A 24,513-nucleotide genomic window follows, 5' to 3' on the forward strand; every position below is an offset into this window, starting at 1 on the left:
CAGAAAAGGCTTCTGACATTTTGCTAAACCTTAAAAAACAGGAAAAGGAACTTTCTCAAAATATCACTGCAGTGGTGGAATATTTTATTGAATAGTGATATTTACTTTTGGCTGTGTATATTTGATAGATTTTAGATACATTTAAATTTTAATTTGGAAATGCAGTTTAAGAAATGTAGTTGTCAGAGTGTTTGTGCCTAGACGAGTGTTGGGAAAGTACTAAAATGTGGATCGACGATACAGTTTCACTTGTTGCAAAATCTTTTTTAACTACTTTCAGGCGTAGTAGGGGCCAGATAAAGATATTGGTATATCCAGATGGTGTGGTTGTTTTTTGGGAAGCATTGCTAAGTTGAAGAAAAAGTGCATGCTCACCGTGGCCAATGGAGTAACACAAAATGTTGGGGCACTCTTGACGAATGTGAAGAGGGGCACCTGATTTCCGGTATGTTACAGAAATTCATTTGTCTTGAGCTTAATGGAGGCCCTCTGAAGGCTGGGTGTGGTTAGTCAAGAGTTTGGTGCCCCTCCTGGGCAAGAGGGGCTGCAGGGGCCTGCATTATGCCCCTAAACGTGGTGTGTTCCAGCCCAACTCTTTCTTTGGATTGCCCAGGACTGTGCTGCAGTATGCTGATGATGTCACAAGTGCTCAAACTCAAGAGGAGCTGAAAATAGGATATGTAATAGCAGTTGTATGGAGCTCCTGTGTGCCTTTGAACAGAAGAGCTTCTCTGCATAGGTTCACAGCAGCTTCTAATGCAGTGAGAGAGGACAGTGAGGTGCATTCTAAGTCAGTAAAAATGTAGTATGAAATTATCGCTTATTGAATTGATTAAATTTCCATTGAAATCTAATACCATGTTTATGAGAAGCACACTTAGGGTCTAGGAATGAATTCCTCCTTAATATGGTGATTCAATCCGCCATTGCTATAATATACCAAAAAATAGAGGTGGTCATTACAACCCTGGCGGACGGTGATAAAGCGGTGGTAAGACCGCCAACAGGTCGGCGGAAAAATAAATTGCTATTACGACCGTGACGGAAACCGCCAACAAAGACAGCCACTTTAACACTCTGACCGCCACGGCGGTACAAACAAACAGCTTGGCGGTCACCGCCAACAGACAGGTGGAGGACAATGTAACGCCCACACTATTATGACAGGCCAATCCGCCACCTTTTCCGGGGCGGATTCACCGCGGATAAAAACACGGCGGAAACAGGAATACCGAAGGAAAAACGCTTACCTCTACACACCCCACGAGGACGCCATGGATCCGGAACTCCAAATTCTACATTCAATAGTCTTCCTGCTCCTCTACCAGGAGCACGAATGCCGGCGGCGAAGACCACGGTGAGTACTGCACCTACGACACAGGAGAGGGGGGAGGGAAAAGAGAGTGACACACACACGCAACAAGCAACACCCCCACCGTCACCCACTACAACACACACACTAATGCATATCAATACATCACAGTTACACCCCCCCAAACCCCCCAGAAGAATGCACAGACAATAGAAAATGAGTGTAACCATTGTAATATATTAAAAGCAAGTAGGCAGAAATATATATATACACCATGTACAAAATATATACCAAGCATAGTAGTCCAGGTAGTGCTCTAATAAAGTCTGTGGAACACTGGGACCACACGGTATGGACGAGGCCCACACACGATCCCCGACCATGACGGAGAGAACACTGCAGGGGCATCAGAGAGCAACTAAACAGGCACCTCAGGGGGAGGGAAAGGGGGGGCACCTCAGCCGGTTGAGTGCACAACGCCAAATCCACGAGGGGGCCACATGCCCACTGTTCCATCCTGGGGAGTGCAAAGCCACAGTCTCTCAAGTCTCTACAGTGGGTGGGTTGCCCACTGTTCATTCCTGGGGAGTGCAAAGCCACAGTCTCTCAAGTCTCTACAGTGGGTGGTTTGCCCACTGTTCAATCCTGGGGAGTGCAAAGCCACAGTCTCACAAGTCTCTACAGTGGGTGGGTTGCCCACTGTTCAATCCTGGGGAGTGCAAAGCCACAGTCTCTCAAGTCTCTACAGTGGGTGGGTTGCCCACTGTTCAATCCTGGGGAGTGCAAAGCCACAGTCTCTCAAGTGGATGACACAGTCTCTCAACTGGTTCTGGAGGGGGCTTTGTGCCCAGAGTGCTTCATCCTGCTAAGGACAGAGGTAGTGGATGCCTTTCTCCACTGGTTCTGGAGGGGGCTTTGTGCCCAGAGTGCTACATCCTGCTAAGGACAGAGGTAGTGGATGCATTTCTCCACTGGTTCTGGAGGGGGCATGGTGCCCAGAGTGCTTCATCCTGCTAAGGACAGAGATAGTGGATGCCTTTCTCCACTGGTTCTGGAGGGGGCATGGTGCACAGAATGCTTCATCCTGCTAAGGACAGAGGTAGTAGATGCCTTTCTCCACAGGTTCTGGAGGGGACTTTGTGCCCAGAGTGCTTCATCCTGCTAAGGACAGAGGTAGTGGATGCCTTTCTCCGCTGGTTCTGGAGGGGGCTTTGTGCCCAGAGTGCATCATTCACCACGTGACGGACTCAGTTGCATCAGTGCCCTTGCGGCTCATGGGCCAGCAGTGCTTGAGACGGCGGTGCCCTGTTCAGCAGTGCTTGAGACGGCGGTGGCCTGTGCAGCGGTGCTTGAGACGGCGGTGCCCTGTGCAGCGGTGCTTGATGCGGCGGTGCCCTGTTCAGCGGTGCTTGAGACGGCGGTTCCCTGTGCAGCGGTGCTTGAGGCGGCGGTGCCCTGTTCAGCGGTGCTTGAGGCGGCGGTGCCCTGTGCAGCGGTGCCCTGTTCAGCGGTGCTTGAGGCGGCGGTGCCCTGTTCAGCGGTGCTTGAGACGGCAGTGCCCTGTGCAGTGGTGCTTGAGGCGGTGGTGCGTTGTTCAGCGGTCCTTGAGACAGCGGTGCCCTGTGCAGCGGTGCTTGAGGCGGCAGTCTCCATTGCAGGGACTCAGCTGCTGGCAGTCTTTCATGGCCCAGCGGGGCTTTTGCTGGCGGCCCTTCATGGCCCAGCGGGGCTTGTGCTGGCGGTCCTTCATGGCCCAGGGGGGCTTTTGCTGGCGGTCCTTCATGGCCCAGCTGGGCTTTTGCTGGCGGTCCTTCATGGCCCAGCGGGGCTTGTGCTGGCGGTCCTTCATGGCCCAGCAGGGCTTTTTCTGGCTGTTTTTTATGGCCCAGCGGGGCTTTTGCTGGTGGTCCTTCATGGCCCAGCGGGGCTTTTGCTGGCGGTCCTTCATGGCCCAGCGGGGCTTGTGCTGGAGGTGGCTTCCTCGGCAGCTGGGCCTGTGCTGGCAGTGGCCTCCTGGGCAGCTGGGCCTGTGCTGGCGGTGGCCTCCTGGGCAGGAGGGCTTGTGCTGGCAGTGGAATCCTGGGCAGGTGAGCTTGTGCTGGCGGTGGCCTCCTGGGCAGGTGGGCTGGTGCTGGCGGTCTTGTCCTGGGCAGGTGGGCTGGTGCTGGCGGTCCGGTCCGGTCCTGGGCAGGTGGGCTGGTGCTGGCGGGCCTGTCCTGGGCAGGTGGGCTGGTGCTGGCGGGCCTGTCCTAGGCAGCTGGCCTGGTGCTGGAGGTGGCCTCCTGGGCAGCGGGGATGATGGCGGTCTTCTCCAACGTGCTGCTCTTCCCAGACTTGCCGGATTTCTTGTGGCCCTTCCCACCTTGGAAGGTGTCACAGCTGACTCCACACTCCCACCGGGACCCCTGGGAGCGGCTTTGGTGGCTGGAGTCTTCCCCCTCTGCCGCCGGGCACTGGCCAACTTCTGATGCTTCACAGGTGGGGGACTGTCTGTGCTGTGGCTCAGTGCCACACTGGCTGCCCTGGTGGCCGGTGCACTCCAGATTCCCGTGACTACAGGCACCACTGGTCCCGGAGATGTTGTGGCTGAGGTGCTAGTTTGGGACCTATGAGACGGACGGGGTGGGGGCGGAGTGGGAAAGAGGTCAAGGTTGGACAGGAAAAGTTTTTGGGACACACTGGGATGGGTAGCTGGAGGGGGTTTGGGAGTGGAGGAAGAGGTGGTGGTTGTAGGAGGTGTTCGTTTGCTGACTTTGGGTGAAGGTGCATGCGCTGGAGGCTGTCGTGAGGTGGATGGCTGTTGGGTGGGTGTGTGCCTGCATTTGTGTATCTTGGGAGGTGGCATCACAGACACACTGGGAGAGGACACAAGGGATGTGTGAATGGTAGTGGGGGTGGTGACTGCATGTGAGCGGGGTGTGGTGGTGGGTGTGCTGGAGAGGGATGTAGTGGCTGTAGAGGTAGTGTATGCAGGTGTGAGTGTAAACGAGACAGGGAGGGAGGAGGGAGATGAGGAGGAGGGGGACACAGTCGAGGCAGTGGATGTTGGTGTGTCTGCATGTGTGTGATGCTTGCGTGGGACCTTGCCTACGGAACTTGCTCTGGCCTAGGGAAACCCACAGCCCACCTCCCCCACCCAGACCCCTCCACTGCGCGCAAAGTCAGCAGAATGAGAGTGTACTCACCCCCTTGTTGCTGCTGTGATGCCCTCAAGCGCCCATCCAACTCCGGGTAGGCTACCACCAGGATCTTGAACATCAGGGGGGTCATGGTGCGACGGGCACCCCTCCCATGTTGGGAGGCCATCCCCAGCTGAGCCTCCACTGTCTTCTTGCTCCAGCGGTGAATTTCCTCCCATCTTTTCTGGCAGTGGGTTCTCCGTCTGTGGTAGACCCCCAGGATCCGGACGTCCTTGGCGTTGGCACGGCAAATATGTTTTTTCTGGTGGGCGCTGACCTACATGAAATGTACAGGGGGAACAGTAAGTTATTACCAACTGCACCGTCAAAGTGATTGGCCCCCATCCCTACCCTTGCCATGTGGCACATGCATTCACTGTTGTTTCATGCACGCCGCACTCTCCCTTGCATCCCTCGCACCTTGTTACATCCAGCCCTCTCCACACAGGCATAGCCCATACGTCATGCTCCCTGTGTACTTACCTGTTTGTCTGGAGGACCGTAGAGTAGCGTGTACTGGGGGAGGACCCCATCCACAAGTTTCTCCAACTCCTCCGATGTGAAGGCAGGGGTCCTTTCCCCAGACACTCGAGCCATTGTCTCTTCCAGACCGAGGTCACAGCAGCACTTGCACTCTCCTGTCGAAGATCAGCTATCAAGTGATTGAACAGATAGAAAATGGCGGTCACGTCCGCGGCGGTGCGTACCGTCACCGCCAGCGTACATCATCATTGGCTCCTGGGACCCATAGGGTCCAATGTTAACCAATGCAGCATTGCGCCACGGTCTTCAACCGCCTACCCCGACGGTGTAAAACGCCAGTGCAGTTACCTCACATCCCATTGTCACACTTTAGAGGTCAGGCAGCCGCCATTTCAGGGGCCCACATGGCTTCATTTTCAACTGCGTCACACATTCCTAGGCCTAGACTCAACACACATACAGGCCACTTTTTGTGTATGAATGGTGTTCGGTGTAAACTGTGTGTACGTACCTCTGAGTTGTTTTACTCTGTGCTCGCTGTTGTCCTTCATAGGCACAGTCCGCTGGGACATGTGAGGAGATGGCGGCATCCTCCGGTGTACCGACCGATGGTAGACCTGTCGACAATGGAGGAAAGACATGATTATCACATACAGGCTTGACCGTGCCACAATCCAGGAATTGTGTACCCAGTTGGAGCCAGACCTGATGTCAGCAATCCGCCATCCCACAGGAATCCCCCTTCAAGTGCAGGTGCTGTCAGTGCTCCATTTCCTTGCAAGTGGGTCATTTCAAACAACAGTGGCCATAGCATCAGGGATGTCCCAGCCTATGTTTTCTAACGTGTTGTCCAGAGTGTTGTCTGCCCTTCTGAAACACATGCAGAGCTACATCGTTTTCCCTCAGGTGGAGGATTTGCCTACAGTGAAAGGTGATTTCTATGCCCTGGGACATATCCCCAACATCATAGGTGCCATTGATGGGACCCAAGTGGCTTTGGTACACCCCCCCCCCCCCCACAGGAGTGAACAGGTGTACAGAAACCTGAAGAGTTATCATTCAATGAATGTACAGATGGTATGTTTGGCAGACCAGTACATCTCCCATGTGAATGCCATGTTCCCTGGCTCAGTGCATGACACCTACATCCTGCGGATTAGCAGCATCCCTTATGTGATGGGTAAACTCCAGAGGCACCGTGTGTGGCTATTAGGTGAGCACCTGGAACCAAGACAGTGGGAATGGTTGTCTGGGTATATCCCTACAGGTTAGTGTGTGTCTAACAGTTGTCCCTCGCCATTTGCAGGTGACTCTGGTTACCCCAACCTGTCATGGCTACTGACCCCAGTGAGGAATCCCAGGACAAGGGCAGAGGAACGCTACAATGAGGCCCATGGGCGAACTAGGAGGGTGATCGAGCGGACCTTCGGCCTCCTGAAGGCCAGGTTCCGGTGCCTCCATATGACAGGTGGATCCCTATTCTACTCACCAAAGAAGGTGTGCCAGATCATTGTGGCCTGCTGTATGCTTCACAACTTGGCTTTGCGACAACAGGTGCCTTTTCTGCAGGAGGATGGTCTAGATGGCGGTGTTGTGGCAGCTGTGGAGCCTGTGGACAGTGAAGACGAGGAAGCAGAGGAAGAAGACATGAACAACAAGGACTCAGTGATCCAGCAATATTTCTAGTGAGACACAGGTAAGAGTACAGACCTGCCTACTACATGTACTTAAACACTACTGCCTCTCTACTGCCTGTCGTTTTCACCCAGTGTATGGTCACTGAGTTGTCACTTTCCCTTAGATTTCACAGATGTGGGTCCCACTGTGTTACATCTTCTTATATTCCTCATGGACTAGAGCTGTGTGACATAGGTATGTTGACATTACAATTGAAAGAGCATTTTGTCACTGTAATTGTTAATACACTATTTCAAAATCACAGACAGACTCCAGATTGTTTTGTGCTTTAGGTGTGTTTATTTAAGTGCTCAATATTGGAGGGGGTAGTAAAATGGTGAGGGGTGATGGCGGAGGAATGTCCATGGCAGAGTCCAGTCTATTAGTCTCACAGGTGCATTGCCCATGTGGGCATAGGAAGTGGAGCTGGGGCAGTTTAAGTATGGACAGGGTGACAACGTGGGACAGTAGGATGACAATCAGGGTGGTCTCATTTCTTGGCGAGGGTCTTGGCATCGTGCTCTGTCTTGTTCCTGGATCTTAGGTACCGTTTGCGGGGTGGGTCTCCCTCTGCAGGGGGTTGGGTGCTGGTGTGGTGGTCCTGTGGCGGGGCGTCCTGTCCACTAGCGCCGGCGGAGGTGGTGGCCAGTTCATCGTCCATGCTAGCGTCAGGGGCCCCTTGTAGTGCCACAGTGTCCCTCCTGGTGTTGAGTACTTCCTTCAGCACCCCTACGATGGTGCCCAGGGTGGAGCTGATGGTTCTGAGTTCCTCCCTGAAGCCCATATACTGTTCCTCCTGCAGGCGCTGGGTCTCCTGAAACTTGGCCAGTACCGTTGCCATCGTCTCCTGGGAGTGGTGGTAGGCTCCCATGATGGAGGAGAGGGCCTCGTGGAGAGTGGGTTCCCTTGGTCTGTCGACCCCCTGTCGCACAGCAGCCCTCCCAGTTCCCCTGTTTTCCTGGGCCTCCGTCCCCTGGACCGTGTGCCCACTGCCACTGCCCCCAGGTCCCTGTTGTTGTTGGGGTGGTGGGTTAGCCTGGGTTCCCTGTAGTGGTGGACACACATCTGATTGACGTGTCCTGGGGACGGAGGTATGGGCCCGCTGGGTGGGTGCTGTGCTGGTGTTTCCAGAGGGTGGAAGCTCTGTAGTGGCCTGTGACTGTGTGAGGGGAACCGACTGTCCAGAGGTCCCCGATGGGCCGAGCTGATCATCTAGATCCAGTTGGACAGAGGTGCTGTCATCACTGTGGGCCTCTTCTGTTGGTGGTGTGGACATGTGTGGACCCTCCTGTCCAGTGACATTGGGTAGGGGTCCTGCAGGGGTATAAAAGGATGTTTATTACATCTGTGTGTGTCACAGTGTGCAATGGGTGGGTGACCGTGTACCCCAGTGCTTGCATTCCTGTGTGGGACCTTGTGTGATGATGGTTTAGGGGGGTGTACGGGTATGTGCAGTGGGCATGCTTTAGTGATGGGTTTCCATGCTTTGTTGTTGCATGCAGGGCTTGGTGTTAGGATGGGTGGTTTGTGATGTTGGGACATATGTGAGGAGTTGGAGTGCTGGGGGTGAGGGTGGGGATATGTGCTGGCATGCAGGTAGGGTGGGGGATGAAATAGTTAAGATTTGTCTTACCAGAGTCCATTCCTCCACCTACTCCTGCGAGGCCCTCAGGATGCAGAATCGCCAAGACCTGCTCCTCCCATGTTGTTAGTTGTGGGGGAGGAGGTGGGGATCCACCGCCAGTCCGCTGAACCGCCAGATGGTGTCTTGAGACCACGGAACGCACCTTCCCCTGTAGGTCGTTCCACCTCTTCCTGATGTCCCCCCAATTTCTTGGGTGCTGTCCCACTGTGTTGACCCTGTCCACTATTCTTCGCCATAGCTCCATCTTCCGTGCAATGGAGGTGTGCTGCACCTGTGATCCGAATAGCTGTAGCTCTACCCGGACGATTTCCTTCACCATGACCATGAGCTCCTCCTCCGAGAACCTGGGGTGTCTTTGCCATGCCATGGGGTGGTGTAGGTGATGTGTGGGGTGGAGTGTAGGGTGATAAGTGTACTGATATGTAGTGGGGTGTTGTGTGAGGTGCGTGGAAGTTCTGTGGGTAATGGTGTTGTGTGCCTGTGGATGCTGTTGTTCTTGCTGGTGATGTCTCTCTTTGGCTTTCCTTTGTGATTTGTTGTCGTAGGGGTTTGTGGGTGATGTGGGTGTGTGTTTTATATTGTATTGAGTGTGTGGGAGTGGTGTGTGTATGTGTATCAGGTGTGTGTATTTCGATTTGTCCAATGTGGCTGTGTTTTGTCAATGTGTGTGTATTTTGAGCGCGGCGGTATGTACCGCCAATGGAATATCGCGGTTGAAAGACCGCCGCGTGGATTCGTGGGTCGTGATAGTGTGGGCGTATTTCTGTTGGCATGACGGTGGAGGTTTTGTTATCGCCAGTTTATCACTGACCTTTGGTGTGGTGGACTTGTGTGGGCGTCTAGATTTTGGCAGATTCAGAACTGTGTGTCATAATTGCTGTGGTGGAATTCCGCGGCCGCAGCGGTGTGTTGGCAGTCTTCTGCACGTCGGTAAGCGGCTTTTACCGTCAATCTTGTAATGACCGCCAGAGTATTGTATTCCTTCTCATTTTCACTTTTAAAAGTCAGCAATTGTTGTACATGGACTTTACCTTATGGTTAGTATGTTCCTACTCCCCACACTTTTAGAATGTTAGTTCATTCCACCAGTTGTCCAGAGAGTCAACCTTATAGTGTTGAGTGAAGAGCTGGAGATTGAAGGGTCAAGGTGGAGCAGAGAAGATGTGAATAAAGGCTGATCGACTGGAATTAGCGTGCGTACTATTTATAACAACCATAAATACTGATATTTCAAGGTACAGTATTTGTTAGGTGCGGTATTACTGCACCATCCTCAATTCTGTATTTGGGATTGGGGACTAAAGTGGTAAGGCTGTTTGTTCCGAGGTGTAAAACTTGGAATGCTGCCTTTTTCCTTGTACAAATTCCGTCTGATTTTACCTTGTAAAAATCTTTCAGGAAAGAACCTGCAGGGAGAGGTCATTTCTGCACATTTTGGAATTCCGATACAGGCACAAACTTCTGGTGTCAACTTAATTGGAATTGCCGCTGCCCGTGGAATAAGGTTTTTAGTTGTGATATAGATTTTAGGCAGAAGTGAATGTGTAGGGTCTGGAGTCCATAGATCTTGCTTAAATAAGTCCGATATGAAAAAGTCTCTATTTCAGAAGAGGTCTAGACTAGTTTCAAGTCTAACTCGCTCTGATGCTGAATGGCACAGGGACAATCCATGTGCAGATCAGTCTTGGCACTGCTCATTGGTAACAGTTAGGCCCTAACTGCCAAGGCACATTTAATTCCCTTTCTAATGGGAATACAAGCAACCTCATATCAGTTTCCAAATATCACCTGTGTGAAATGGGCATTTCTAGTTACTTAAAGTTGGCAAAAGCCAGTTAAGAGTTCATGGGATGGTTAAAACCTGTTTTGGGAAAGTTTTTGTGGGATGCTTACAACTTTCCCCCAAGTTGATAGGGTCACTGTACACCCATCCCAATAATTCCAAAAAGATTGGACATGTTAAAGCTACCTTTAATATGGACTTTTAATTTGAACCTGGGATCTAGATTTTGTGGATTTTAACTTTAAGTTCTGCTGTTGGCTGAGAAGTGCATTATGTAACTCTCATCGAATACAGCATCTAGCATATTCCAGCAAAATATTTTGCAGTTTCATAATGTTTTCTAAGTGCAGAAGTAAAATCCTTACACTGGCCAAACATCATCCTGGCGTCAGGGAGTGTTTGGACCTGTAAAACGTGTGGAATTAACCAAGTAAAATATTCCCTATTTTCCATCTATTTCGTTTTCTCATTGACTTATATGGCGATATTTTTCACTTGGAACATTCTTAATTGTAGTCTAACCCTTTATAAATAACAATTAATTTTCATTTGTGTAATTTCTCACTATTGTACTGCATTTTGTATTTCAATTTTGTCTTAGTGACAATCAATGAACTACAATTTTGCCTTTGAGTTTAATGTTTTAATTTTTGTTATTATTTTCTTTGCTGACACTTGTCACTATCTTTGGTTTTTCATTGGCTTTTAAGTGGATTGTGATACTTTTTAAAATGTAGTTTTGCTGGTGGTATTTTTGTTTTATTATTTTAATACTAATGTTGACTACAGCTGTATTTTCTACTGAATATGCCTATATCTACTATCCAGCAGTGATAATATAGATTCTTTTTTAATTTCAGGGGCCTCATTTAACACTTTTTCATCCATATGATTAATGGATTTTATTTTGTTGGATTTTATTTAGTTTTTTTTGCATAAGGATAATGGCTTTTTGCCACGCCTGCGGGCCTCAGTGCTGAACTATGCATACCACAAGGAAGAACACTTTCTGGCTCTAGGTTGACATGATCTGTGGGAAAGAAGTCCCCAAAAGCACTGAAGAAGCTAATCAGTCCATGCAAAATAAGTGAGGACTCTAAAAGAGGAAGAAATTATTTCAAAAGCCAGATGGACATACAAAAGCCAGATGCTGAGACTGGAAACACAGCATACCTCTCAACTGAGTGTGGTGGCTCAAGAACATACCACATAAGCATTGAAAACCTAATTGCAGGTCTTAAAGAAACTGGACCAAACCGTGTTCCCTACACACACCCAAGAAAAGTTGATAAGTGTTACTCTGATGCCACTGAAGCTTTAATTATGCACCTCTGATTATGTAATTATGCGTTATGCCACTGCCAGGGATGTTTTGAGGTGGGTCAAGTTTTTTAGCTGAATTTGAAGATGTGCAGGGTAGAGTGTATAAGAGGGAAGTACTCAGGTGTACATTTATATCGGAGGAGAATTATTTTTTGTTTTAAGCCGCCCACTGCATCAATCATGATTGTCATAACTGCATGAAAAAATCTATATAATTTTAGAGACACCTTTAAGTATCCACACCAGATTTGTGATGGAAAAAGCACACCAATATATTAAGTTATTGTGAAAATAAGACATTTGTGTAGTTTTGGCATTTGAAGAAAACAGAGCATACATTGAGTGATGTTATTCCAGAGGCACTCCAAACCATAGTGGAATGCAATTCTCCTCAGTCTAGTGGATGTACAAGGAAGGCCAATTGTTGGGCGCATTCTACAGTGTCCAAGGAAGCACCTTGGACAACAACAAGGATAGTGAGATTTCTCACCTGCCTGCCTTGCTGCGGTCAAGGTAAAGCAAAACTTTTCATATGCTCATGGAGGTCTAACTGATGGAGGAACACAGAGTATCTTAAAAGGGTCAGAAGAATTGTTCCAGAGAGTGCACATGCCAATTGCTCAAAGCCACATGAGTAAAGGTTGACACACTCAGAGCCTATCAGAGGAAAGAAAGAACTATCTTTATAAGTCCCCAGGAGTGGGACGTCCCCTAGGATGGTTGAGCTGAGTGTTAGTGAGCTGGATTGTACTCAAAAGGAGACTGGTAGGGTATGCCATTCTCCCAAGATCCTACAGATCGGATGAGCTGCGCCCTGGGGTCACAACTGGGTTGTATGTTTCTATGTTTTCATGGAAAGACTGAGGTGTGTTTCTTAGGAGATTGTGCTTCCTCCAGTCCAAAGGTTGTCAAGAGAATATCATGGGGAGACAGAAAGTATATTTCTCAGTATGTTTCTATTTTTCTTAAGTGGGAGAGGGCATGATGCTGAAAGTGGTGGGACAGACCCTCTAAAGTCTTACTTAGGATAGAGCAAAGTGGTGAGAGTGACTCCCTAAAGTCCTAAATTAGGAGAGAGTGTAACGTCTGAATACAACCAATATCAGATTTGGCTGTGCAATGTTGTGGGAGCAAGATATGAATGCCAGAAGCGGATTCCCTATGCCACCAGAGCTCTGCAGCCATGTGAAAGGTACATTTAAGGCCTTGCAGAAGCAGCACCCAGGGGTGGAGAAAAACAAAAGATGGCGTCCTTTGGGCCTCTTCAAGGTGACTGCACCAGTTCTCTGTGCTGCATAAAGCTGAAACCCTTATTTTGCAGTGTAAATACTAAGGGAAATAAACACATGCAGAATACAGGTAAATTGAGTATTGCGAAAAAAAACAACTTACTGGGACATTACAATAGTACATAATAAAGAGATAGTTGCCTAATTCAGACCATGTCTAAATGCAAGAGCATCATTCATTCAGTGTCTCACAAACATTTCCATAAGAGTAGTGATTGAGAAATGTTTTCTGGGTCCCCAGTAAAGTCTCAGTAATAAATCAATTTTAACTCTCAATCACTGTGTTTTAGAAGTGTACTAAAAAACTATTTTCCTTCTTTTTTCAGAGTAATTAATCACCATCCATGAGAGTTCAGGGAATCACAGTACTGGACGGTGAGTACATATCCAACAACCTATGGTAATCATGCATCTTACCAACTCAGAGGAACAGTCAGCTGTTGGTAAACCCTCTTGTCTCAGAAGCACAAGGTGAAGACATCAGGAAATGCAAGAGTCCATGAACAGAAGGAATTCACTCATCACTCACCAGAAGCCGGCAAAAGCGCAAGCGTCAGCGAAAACTGTCAGTATTTCAGTTTTTAAATAATTGCAGGCAATGAGGGACTCTCAGGCACTGGTTTTACAGCATCTAGTGTGGGCCTCCTGCAGCAGTCAATCACATGGGAACGCAGAAACACTAGGCCGTGTCCCCCTGGCTCAGCCGCCCCCTCACATCCTGGTTTGGCTGCGCAGTGTGCCTCAAGCAGCCGCAGCCATAGCAGAAAGTAAATCTTGAGGTACAGAGACGAGTGAGGGTTGACCTAGATATGTCCATAGAAATGAATCCATTTAATTGGCAATAAGATGAGAAAGATGCTGAAGTTCCAAAGTAATTTTGCAAGATGAACAACATGAGCATTGTACATTTCACAAGCTGAAGCCAGAAGTGTAAAAGATAAAAAGAAAACTAGAATGTAGTGTACAATAATATGCCAGTGGTGGAAACTAAGGATAGAAAGGGACTCACATGAAGGAGGGAAGAAAGGCAGTCAAATGATATATGCGGGGTGATGGAATGAACTGAATGAGCATAATGACATGACAGAGTTTGTGCCAATTACCAACATCAAGTAGGACCCCTGCTCTAAGAACGGATAACCAGAATATACAAGAGAGTGAGCACCCCTACTTAGAACTAAAATCCAGAGACATTGATATTCTATCATGTTCTGATTTAATTTGGGTTGTAAAACCATCAATTGAATCCAAACTTGAAGTAGATTTAGACATTGAACTATTAGCCTACCTTAGCTACACAATCAAGACACATAACACTGTTTTCCCTTACAAGGTTTGAACTTTGTCAAGGAGGTATACCATATTTTGTAGCCTTAATCAGATGGTGTATTCAGGTGACTGAGTTTGAATAAACATGGGGAAAGGGCAGAAAAATGATTGGACGTCACCAGGAAAAGATGGTACACTTCAGAATGGGACTCCAATTTATCTTAATAAAAACACTAGACAGACATTTATCAATGAATCTGAAAAATTATGAGTAACATGAATGACATAACGAGGAACAGAAATATGAAAATAGTTTTTAAACCCCCATTAACATACAACTTGGAACAAGTGGGTTGAGATAATCCAAAACCAAATATGCTTATTCACTATGACACAATCAGTTAAAATAAGAAAGAATAATTTAAATAAGTCAGAAACACAAAAATATCATAGCGAAAAACAGCTGTGGCTCACTGGGATTCCTGGGCGTTGGGAAGGCACGCGGGGTGGGGAATTAATACAGTAACTTTTTTTATTACATTTTAAAAAACGTACTTCCTTTGTCACGCGCCGCTCCTTTCTCCCGCGCTGTTGCTGCATGCAGGCATAGACTCCCAGCCAACTGCTTTGCTGGGCTGCAGAGAGCCCTGTGCGCATGTGTGTTTGGCCAGCCATACATACATACGCAGCCTCAGTGCACGTCACCCCCGTGGCCCCACCCCTTTCAAAGAAAAGGATAATAAACATAGTTGCTGCTGCTGGTGGGTGGGTGACACTCCTTTGCCCTTATGGAGGAGCCACCCCTGGCCACAAATGAATCATCTCATGGACATGGCTCCATCACTGAGGCAAGGAGACATCAAACATAATCAAATAGATACATCAAAAATGTTGGTTACACACAGTAATAAAATAATGGAATTTACTTTTGCAGCTTATCTAGCTTATCTAGCTAGCAACCTGGATGAAGAACAACCAGAACACAGTCATATAAAAACTAACCCAACAATCAGTCCTTCAAGGGTTGTTCCTATAAATTGTACTCAATGTAGGTTATTTGCCAAACAGCCAAGAGATACAGGTGGAAAAAAAATCATTTAGTCAAAGGTCACCATTAAACAGAAGGAAAATGTCAGACACAAACAAACATAAATATAAGAGGAAACTGAGAAACACTGATTACAGAAATGGCATGGTAAGAATGGCATGCTGTAGTACAAAAAACAGTATGAAGAATGCTATGGACAAAGATATAACTGTGACACTAAAAAGGAGGTTTAAATAAAGAGAAATAGAAATACTACAAGATCAATACAACTCTAATGTAGCTGAGGAATTATCACAATAACTACAAGAATAAGAAGGCAGAGGGAGGGAAGTGAGAATTGAAGGCAAGGGTAGAATATCCGTGAAATATGGTGCAGTTATGTTATGAGATTATTTGCGGTATATTGTTACTGGTTGATCACTGGACAGAGGCACAAGCTAATAGTGCCAGCTGTAAGATTGGTGGGGACAGAGGATTAGAGGGTGAAGTAATATGGAACATGTTGATAGGAAAATTGGTCTAATGTGGAAAGTGGTGTAGAAATGGAGCGCTTAGGGTGTGGTGATGAGGAATGTATACTACTGCTAAGAGATCATGCTGAGGTGTGATGTGGATGGTTTTTATGGAATCTATTAGATATTGCTATGGTCTTATACTACGATGAAACAGCTGAAGGCTCACCATTATTAGGGCTGACACCAAAATGATCACTTTAAGACAGAAACCTGATGAATGCACATAAAAGAGGCAGTGTTGCTGTTAGTGGTGCTAGCTACGCTTTAACAGAATAAACATTAAATTACACAAAAGAAGATTCTCAATTAACTGATACAGAATCAAATTAACCAACCAACCTACCTTTTACTCAAAGAGGCAAATAACCAATAATAGAATGGATAGGGGAATAATCCATAGCACCATGACCAAGCCGATGAAATGCATAGTATCCATCATAAGTGATAACATCTCACATATACCATAGCTATGACAACCATGGATCATTAAGTCTTTTATCCAATGGCAAATCATCAAGTCAATTGAAAATAAGGTCTTGAAATGCATTCTAGAGGACTACATAGAAATAGATAATGCATTTGTGAGCCATCTAAGGGACTACAGGCAGAAGACAAAGTATACATGAGGGAGACATTGTTACAAAAGGCTTCTAATAAAAAATAAACAAAAGAAAAGAAAAGAAATTGAAACAGGACATTAAATAATTGGTGAGGCAAAACGTGTATATGCTCTCACTGGACACTCTGAAAGGCCATGTTTCCCTATACAACCTCAAACAAAAAAAACAGAAGAACAGTGAGAAAGCAGGCAGCTAGGGAGCATCCTAGCAGAATCAAAAGCAGACCCAAGAAAATATTGCCTTATTAATAAATGATGCTCCGGTGAAAAAGATCATGGTATAATCTCTATAATAATACGGTCACTTAATAGCCCATAAGTGCTCCCTCCCTTTTCATCTATCCTTTAGGATATCTGGTTGTCTGAGCAGCAATTGATGGTTCTCATACTTGCCTATTGTACATTTTGATGCTGACCTAATGATGTGGTTCTTCAACTTTTGGCCCTTGATCGATCTTGAAAAGTACTATATGTTCTATACTGCTGTTTTATATACTCTGCTTCTATCTGTGAGTGACCACTTTATAAGCTAAACAAGGTGGTTTCAAACTTTGGGCCTGATTTATATCCTGGCGGAGGAGAATACTCTGTCAGAAGAGCGACTGATATCCCGTTTTTGATGGAGTAATTCCTCCGCCAGGATCTAAATCAGGCCCATACATTACTAAAGAAATACTATACAATAACGCTCAAGCATTTCAAAGCCCCACCAGTGTAATACAGTCTTGCAAAACCTATGCATAGTAGACTTAAACCTTGACTATTTTTATGAAGAATTTAGAGCACTGTCTGGCGCTCTAGCAATATCTCATTAGCATGTAATATTGCAAAGGTCTGCACTAGAGCTATAAAACTATTCTTTTTTGTAGCTAATTTCTCTGGATCTTCCTTGTTTCTGGTAGTAGTCATGTTATGTTAGCGCTGGGGTGCCTTAGGGTAACTACGCGCTTTATAAGTCCATAAAACTAAACTAAACTAGAGCAATGTTGTGAATGTGAGGAGGTGAATTTCTGAGGCACTCCACCATGATCAGGTTATAAGGAGGCCAGCATGGTGAACATTGACTGACATCGCGTGAGTATGTACCCCAACCTCAACCTGGAGGAGGTAATAGGATAAAGGAGACATTCCTTTTCACATACCTTCAAGGTGTTCTCCAAGGATCCATGCGCCCTTCCAAAGGCCACCATGCAAAGCATTGTAAATTGGACTCCACCTCCCAGGATTGGGACAGTCTTCTCTTCCCGTTTACCCCGTGGCACCTTATATGCTTTAGTATTAAGGGCAATAAAAGTAATGAATGCACACCCACAAGAAATGGCAATTTGAATTTGTGCCCACAACAGGAGCAGACACAAATCTAGTAGAAGAGAAGGGGCCTCTCAAATCCATCTTAAACTCATAACCTGCTACCCTTACAGTGCTGTGAAGAGAGTTTACACATGTGAACAGTTTGATCCTCTGGCTTGCAGAACTAAACTAGACAAATACATATCAAAGTAGGTATTTAGATCAGTGGTTACTGGCACAACTAACTGGAATGCCACTAGAACTGCTGGCCTACCAATGAGATTTGTAAACATATAGAAGAGTAAGATTTATTAGGCTCCTTTTAACTTTTGTGCCCTGGAAGCCAAGCTCCATTGTGGAGGAGGCAGGATCTTCTTTAAAATTGACTACAATTGCTCCGGGCATTTTTCTCCTGGAATAGCTCCCATCTGCGAGATGGGGAGACTGTCAAGAGTGGAACCTAAGCCATACTTGTTCAACCTTGGTCGAAGCTGTGGTAGTTACCCAATGCCCAAGGTTTAAAGATGAGTGTCCCTTGCAGAAAAGATGATTTACAAAAGCAGAGTATGCCCCAGAAAATGGGAGAAGGTGTGGTCCTTGTGGAGGGCCAATAGAGGAGATGGGGATGAGACTGTGTGTGAAGAGAAAGATAATTTGCAAAATTAAGCCACTGCTATCACCATATTGTATCTGTGCCGTAAATGCTATATATCTAAGGTTACTATTCATCATGCTAATCTATGCCTGCTGCAATTTATTATTATTACTTTGTTTGTGTTTTCCTTAATTTGAGAACTAGTAAAACTTTTTTTTTTTTTTTAATGATGAGTGCCCCAGAAACAATATACATATTTATGCAGATATCCTAATACCATAGCGCTCTCTAAAGAAATCCTGCAGTACAATCTTGGGGCCTGATTAAGTACTCGCTGGACAGGTTACTCCATCACAAGGGTGACAGATACATAATGGGATTTAGATTTTGGCAGATGGGATATCCGTCCCCGTCATGATGGAGTAACCCGTCCTTCGAGTTCTTGATTAAGCCATTAGTCTCCTACAATAGTACTGCAAAGCATGAATGCTGGAGAGCTCCAAAACTGTATCCAAAAGTTTAAAACACTGAATACAGTATAGAAATAGAGACTGTCTAACACAGTTAAACCACACACTTAGAGAACATAGCATTTGTCAACAGTGTGGTCAAGGAAAAGTTGAGGTAAAACATACTTTCTTCTACACTACCCCAACTGCTAAGACACCCAGGACACCTAAAACTCCAGTACTATGAATAATTGCACAAGAGAAGCTAACAGACTTGCCAGATGCCAGATATGGTACAGATGGAAACAAAATATGTCTATGTATGTCAGAGTACATAAAACATGGACTTCCAAATATCCTGTAAACTGAAACAACAGCTGCTGGAGAGACCATAATATTTATTGTAATGTATGTGTTTACTTTGGAAACACTCGGCAGAGTTGTCATGCTAATAAAGTACATTGTATTGTACTGAGCTCCACCAATGCATTGGTATAGCCACCCACAAACAGTGATATTGGAAGCCACTCATGTCAAAGTTACAACTGTTTAAAATGCATACCAAGCAGTAAAATGAATTTAGCACATGCTGAAATGTATATAACATCAAAAAATATGATACATCGTAGAAATAATATAGCATGCATCAAAGCAGATGTGATGCATAGCGGATTGAACAGTCTACTTTGTGTATAATATAAATAACATCTGTGTGGAACAGAGTCTAATGGTTGTTTCTGTCACGGCCTACTCTTGTCTATGTCTGTGGCCCACTGGAAATGTGGCGAGGTCTCGGTTCCTATAGGTTCTGCCTTGACCCAAGTAGGACCGACCCTTTCTGGTAGCCACGGTGCTGCTGACGGAGGGAACGCCAAAGGCAGTCCATGCCCTCCAGAAGGAGTCCCCGAGGGAAAAAAACCTGAAAAGGGAAAAAACCTCAAACAGGAACTCCTGGAATAAAAACAAAAAGTAAAAAGTAAATCTGAACAAAAGACAAAATTGACAATGAAAAAAGCTGGAACAGGCTCAGAAAACATATAACTGATGCAGAAAAAAACATGAGTCAAGATCACCACCCAAAGGAAGTGTTGCAGCGCAAAGAGAACAGGAATCACACACCTAATATACCCAAAGAACAGGAAGTGACCGGCAGGAAGTAAAAGACACTGTATTGGATTGGGAATATTGCATAGAAACCTACAGAAAAAGTCACCAGGTTAAGTAAGGTTCCAAAGGCATGCAGGAAGAAGGAAGGAGAAAGGATCATGGAAATGAAAGAAAGGCATAAATACAGGAAGAAACGAGGAAAGCAGAAAAGAAGAAAGAAAAACGAAGCAGAAGGTAAGTGGGGTGAATGGTGAGTGGAGGGAGGCAAGAACTAGCAGGGGTGCACCGCGCCCGTAACTTGTCGAGGCCCCATGCCCAATTTGGGGCCTCGATGAAAATATAAAATGGCAGGGGCGCGGCACGTCCTGCCGCCGCGGCTCACGGCGCAACAGTTTCGCCTAATGAACCTACGCTAGGGATCTGTGTTTGACGCTGCAGTGATAGGTTTGAATCCAGTTTGCTGTATTCACTTAGATTTTCAACTTTTTGTGGTAGATAAAATGAGTTCTATAGCGATGGGTAACAATAAATAGACACTTCCTCAGGGGCAAATGTGCACTTTACCAATATACCTATATAAATTGGACATATACTAAAATCTAAATCTACTCATCGTTCAAGTATTGCTCAGACTAGAAGAATTTGCACATACACTCTGGCAGCCCTATTCCCCTTTGTAAAGGTAGGTGCAGAGCTTCACACCTCCACTTGAACATACTTTTACATTCTTTTACAATTCATATCATTCCAACTCATACTCATCAAAACCTGTACCAGACACAGCTTTCCAGGCATACTACTGGGAAAGTCATATAGCATATTCTGTGGGCTCCCATTTCCCCGATGCCTACTTGTACATAGTATACAACTATATTCTATGGAACTACAGTGAATATAGAAATACACATTAATTTTTATTTTTTTCTCCATGGGGAAAACACTTTTGGTCAGAGAAACCTCTTCCCCAGTTTGGAAAAAAATGTGTTCCCTGTTCCTCCCAGAAATGGAGTTTCTACATCAGTTTGCTTGAGTAAAATTTCAACCATTTCCATGGTGAGAAAGGATCAAATCAGAGTTTGTAATTGACAACAAATTCACAAGTCAGTTGTCCTTCACAAATTACAATGCAAACCATGCCTTGTTCTGCTTATTTAATACCACTTGTGTGGATCTTACTCACTGTAATTCTACACACTCATGGCAGGGAATCACCTAGGGTTACAACCATTTATGCCTGAAGGGAATCCTTCTATGAAAGGGGGAAACAACGCCATTTTTGGTCATGAATATTATAAATAAATAGAGACCTTTGCTTCTGAAACTGGGTCGGTAGGCACCGTGGAATGGCACAGCCATACAATATCTAATCTACATAAAAGCGTGGAACCTAAGGGGCAGCTGCGGAAACGTGTTTACCCCTTAGGACTAATTTCATTGTGCATGTGTCTATAACAACTGGTCTTTCAGTTTCATGGCTCACTGCGCAGGGAGCATATTTTTCAACGTTTTGCACCATTGTAGAAAATGAGGTAAGTTTATTTTACAGCATTTCTACTGCAACTGTTGCTCTAATCTTAGCTTGTGCCACATAACATACAGGTGTGCAACAGTGCAAAAAATGTAGTGCCTAAGTAATGCATTATTGTTCCTGGGTTTGCATAATTAGGACTTTTGTTAGCTATTTTTTTCTCGTTTCATACCTGAATAGTGTCATAATTATGAGGAAAAATCAATTTTATTCATGTCTTATTCTATGTCACAGACATTTATCTACCCCATTCTGCACCGGCATAACTGGTTAGAGGGCCGAGTAGCAGCAAACACAGTTCAGGAGAAGTTGTGGAGAACTGGGATTCCTCTCTTAGAACAAAAGCAAAATGATTTGTGAGGCCTCACAAGAATTCATCTTTGCATAATTTTTTGCATCTGTTTTCTCCATTTCCAAGAAATCTTTGGAAACGCATGCTTGCAAAATCATGTTGCTGCTTTGCACATTACTTAAGTTACAAAATGGTGGAAAAATGCACCTGCCCCATTTTTTGTAGGATTGCAAATGTACGAAAAATGAAGGACTTTTTTTGTATATTTTGCATAATAAATACAGGAACAAATTCATTTTGCTCCACATTTCAGATCGGAACTGAGGTGGGATTAAGTTTGAGGCAATATCTGTTTAATTCGTTTCTTGTTCACGTATGCAGCAAACATAAAGCGATTTAGTCAGGGGCACGTGTTGTTACAATGGGGGTCATTACGACCCTGGCGGAACAAGTCCGCCAGGGCCGTGGGACGCGGTGGCACCGCCGACAGGCCGGCGGTGCCCCGCGGGGCATTCTGACCGCGGCGGCTCAGCCGCGGTCAGAGAAGGGAAACCGGCGGTCTCCCGCCGGTTTCCCGCTGCCCCAAAGGAATCCTCCAAGCCGGCGCAGCATGCTGCGCCGGCATGGGGATTCCGACTCCCCCTCCCGCCATCCAGTTCCTGGCGGTTCTCCCGCCGGGAACCGGATGGCGGGAGGGGGAGTCGCGGGGCCCCTGGGGGCCCCTGGGGGCCCCTGCCGTGCCCATGCCTATGGCATGGGCACGGCAGGGGCCCCCGTAAGAGGGCCCCTAAAAGTATTTCAGTATCTGCAAAGCAGACACTGAAATACGCGACGGGTGCAACTGCACCCGTCGCACCTTCCCACTCCGCCGGCTCTATTACGAGCCGGCGTCATCGTGGGAAGGGAGTTTTCCCCTGGGCTGGCGGGCGGTCTTGTGAAGACCGCCCGCCAGCCCAGGGGAAAACTCGGAATACCCTCCGCGGTCTTACGACCGCGGAGCGGTATTTCGGAGGGGGGAAGCCTGGCGGGCGGCCTCCGCCGCCCGCCAGGCTCGGAATGAGGGCCAATGTGTTTTAACCTGTTTATCAAAAACATTTATGACGAACAAAGTGGGTGATTTTTATGTCTATTTTAATTAATGTTCTATTCACCTCAGTGTTCCTCATAGCTATCTAAAGGTGTGTCATATTTCAGTTATTCCATAATGCTCATGCTTATGTCACTGAGATATGCTTTTTAGAGAGGCACATTTATAATTGGATGCTTTTGGGAAGTGTGGAGAGAGAAGGAGGACTACAGCAAGGGACTCTGTGTCCCAAAATCCATTGCCACAAGGAAGGAGTTGCTGACCCCGTTTTCCCTGCGCCGTGCGCTATATAGCGCTTGTCAAGCTCCTGCGGTGCGGGACACTTTTAGGAACTGTGGAGAGAGAAGCAGGGCTACAGCAAGGGACTCTGGGCCTGATTCTAACTTTGGAGGACGGTGTTAAACCGTCCCAAAAGTGGCGGATATACCACCTACCGTATTACGAGTCCATTATATCCTATGGAACTCGTAATACGGTAGGTGGTATATCCGCCACTTTTGGGACGGTTTAACACCGTCCTCCAAAGTTGGAATCAGGCCCTCTTCTGTGTCCCAACATCCATTGCCACCAGGAAGGGTGGGCTGACCCAGCTTTCCCCACGCCACGCGTTATATAACGCTTGTCCAACCCCTGCGGTGCAGGCTGCATGCTGGCTGTGCCCGGGAGAAGCCCAGGCCAAAGGCGGGCCCGTCTACACCTGTCCAACACCAGAGGAAGCCTGGCTGGGCCCCCGCTCGGTCCCTCAGCCCTGCAGGAGTGGCAGAAGCGACTCCCAGGTGTCTCATTAAATTTGTCTTTTAATTGGGTTTTGTGGAACTGGTTGTACCCTCTAGGGGGCGATTGAAGGTAACACCGATGTGCATGAAGCCCCTGAACAAGTGAACTGTTGTGTATTGGTAGGTTCAGAACCATTCTATGCTTACAAGTTTGAATGTTCTTTCTCAAACCGGGCTTGTAATACACTTGGGTCTGCGGTTAGTTGGTGTAAAGGGTGTGGTCAAAGCATAAACTCTGATTTATAAAGGTAAAAAAACTGACTTGGGGAAAAAGAAACTTGTTGGTTGTGGATCCTTACCCACCACCCCTGTAAAAGCCACGTCAATGACCACATGTTGGAACGAGCAGTGAGTGTAATCAATACTGAGATTGCCATCACAAAGAGGAGGATTTCTCTAACTCTGGGGGTGGCTATGTGAATGGGCCCCTGATTTTGCCCATTTTGGACACTATTTTGGTGCCAAATGGGGCATCACTCGATGTTACAAACTGTCATGCACTCAACACCGCAGTTACCAGAAATCCCCCTGGTTTGGTTTCTACATGTAGTCATGATAGCTCATCCGTTAGGCCAAGGAAGTCCAGATGTGGTACCTGGTCCAAACACCCTAATAGAACTTCCTCCTCATCACAGGTGGTGTCTTTGCTGACCGGTGATCTTGTCTATTTCACCAAGCGGAAAGGAGGGATCTACTAATTCAAATGATGATCTTCCACCAAGTACATTTGAGAAACTTTATGAGAAACTTTGTTCAGTTATAAGGTGCAATTGTCTGCCATTAAAGGTAAATTGGCATATTTACCACTGTCTGAGTGAACGTTCTACAAGCCCTAGTAGCCCAAATGATCAGAGCAAAGGGTTGTCACAATCTGAAGCCGATTGCTCAGCTCCTGTTCCAGAATCGTGAGCCTTCCAGCGTATGGAGATGGCACAGTTGGGAACTAAGGGAACAGTGCAGAGGCCCCGACAGGCTGATCAATCTTCCATAGTTAGGGGTCCTTCCTCACCCTTTTTAAAATCGTCAGGCCATTCAATGAAAGAACAATCATCCGGTGCGATTGCTGCACAGGCAGTTATCAATCTTCCTCCAATTGCCTGTCTCTATGTGACTGCACTCACGGGGTCCCTGACCGTCAACAAGGTCAACGGAAATCTCATGAGGAACTATTCAACAAGACTTTAGATTGGCTAGTGCGACATAAGAACTTTTCACTTTTTCATGCCAAAGATATATTTTTTTGTGCC

The sequence above is a fragment of the Pleurodeles waltl genome, chromosome 5, assembly GCF_031143425.1.
Source record: "Pleurodeles waltl isolate 20211129_DDA chromosome 5, aPleWal1.hap1.20221129, whole genome shotgun sequence".
Lineage (NCBI taxonomy): Eukaryota > Metazoa > Chordata > Amphibia > Caudata > Salamandridae > Pleurodeles > Pleurodeles waltl.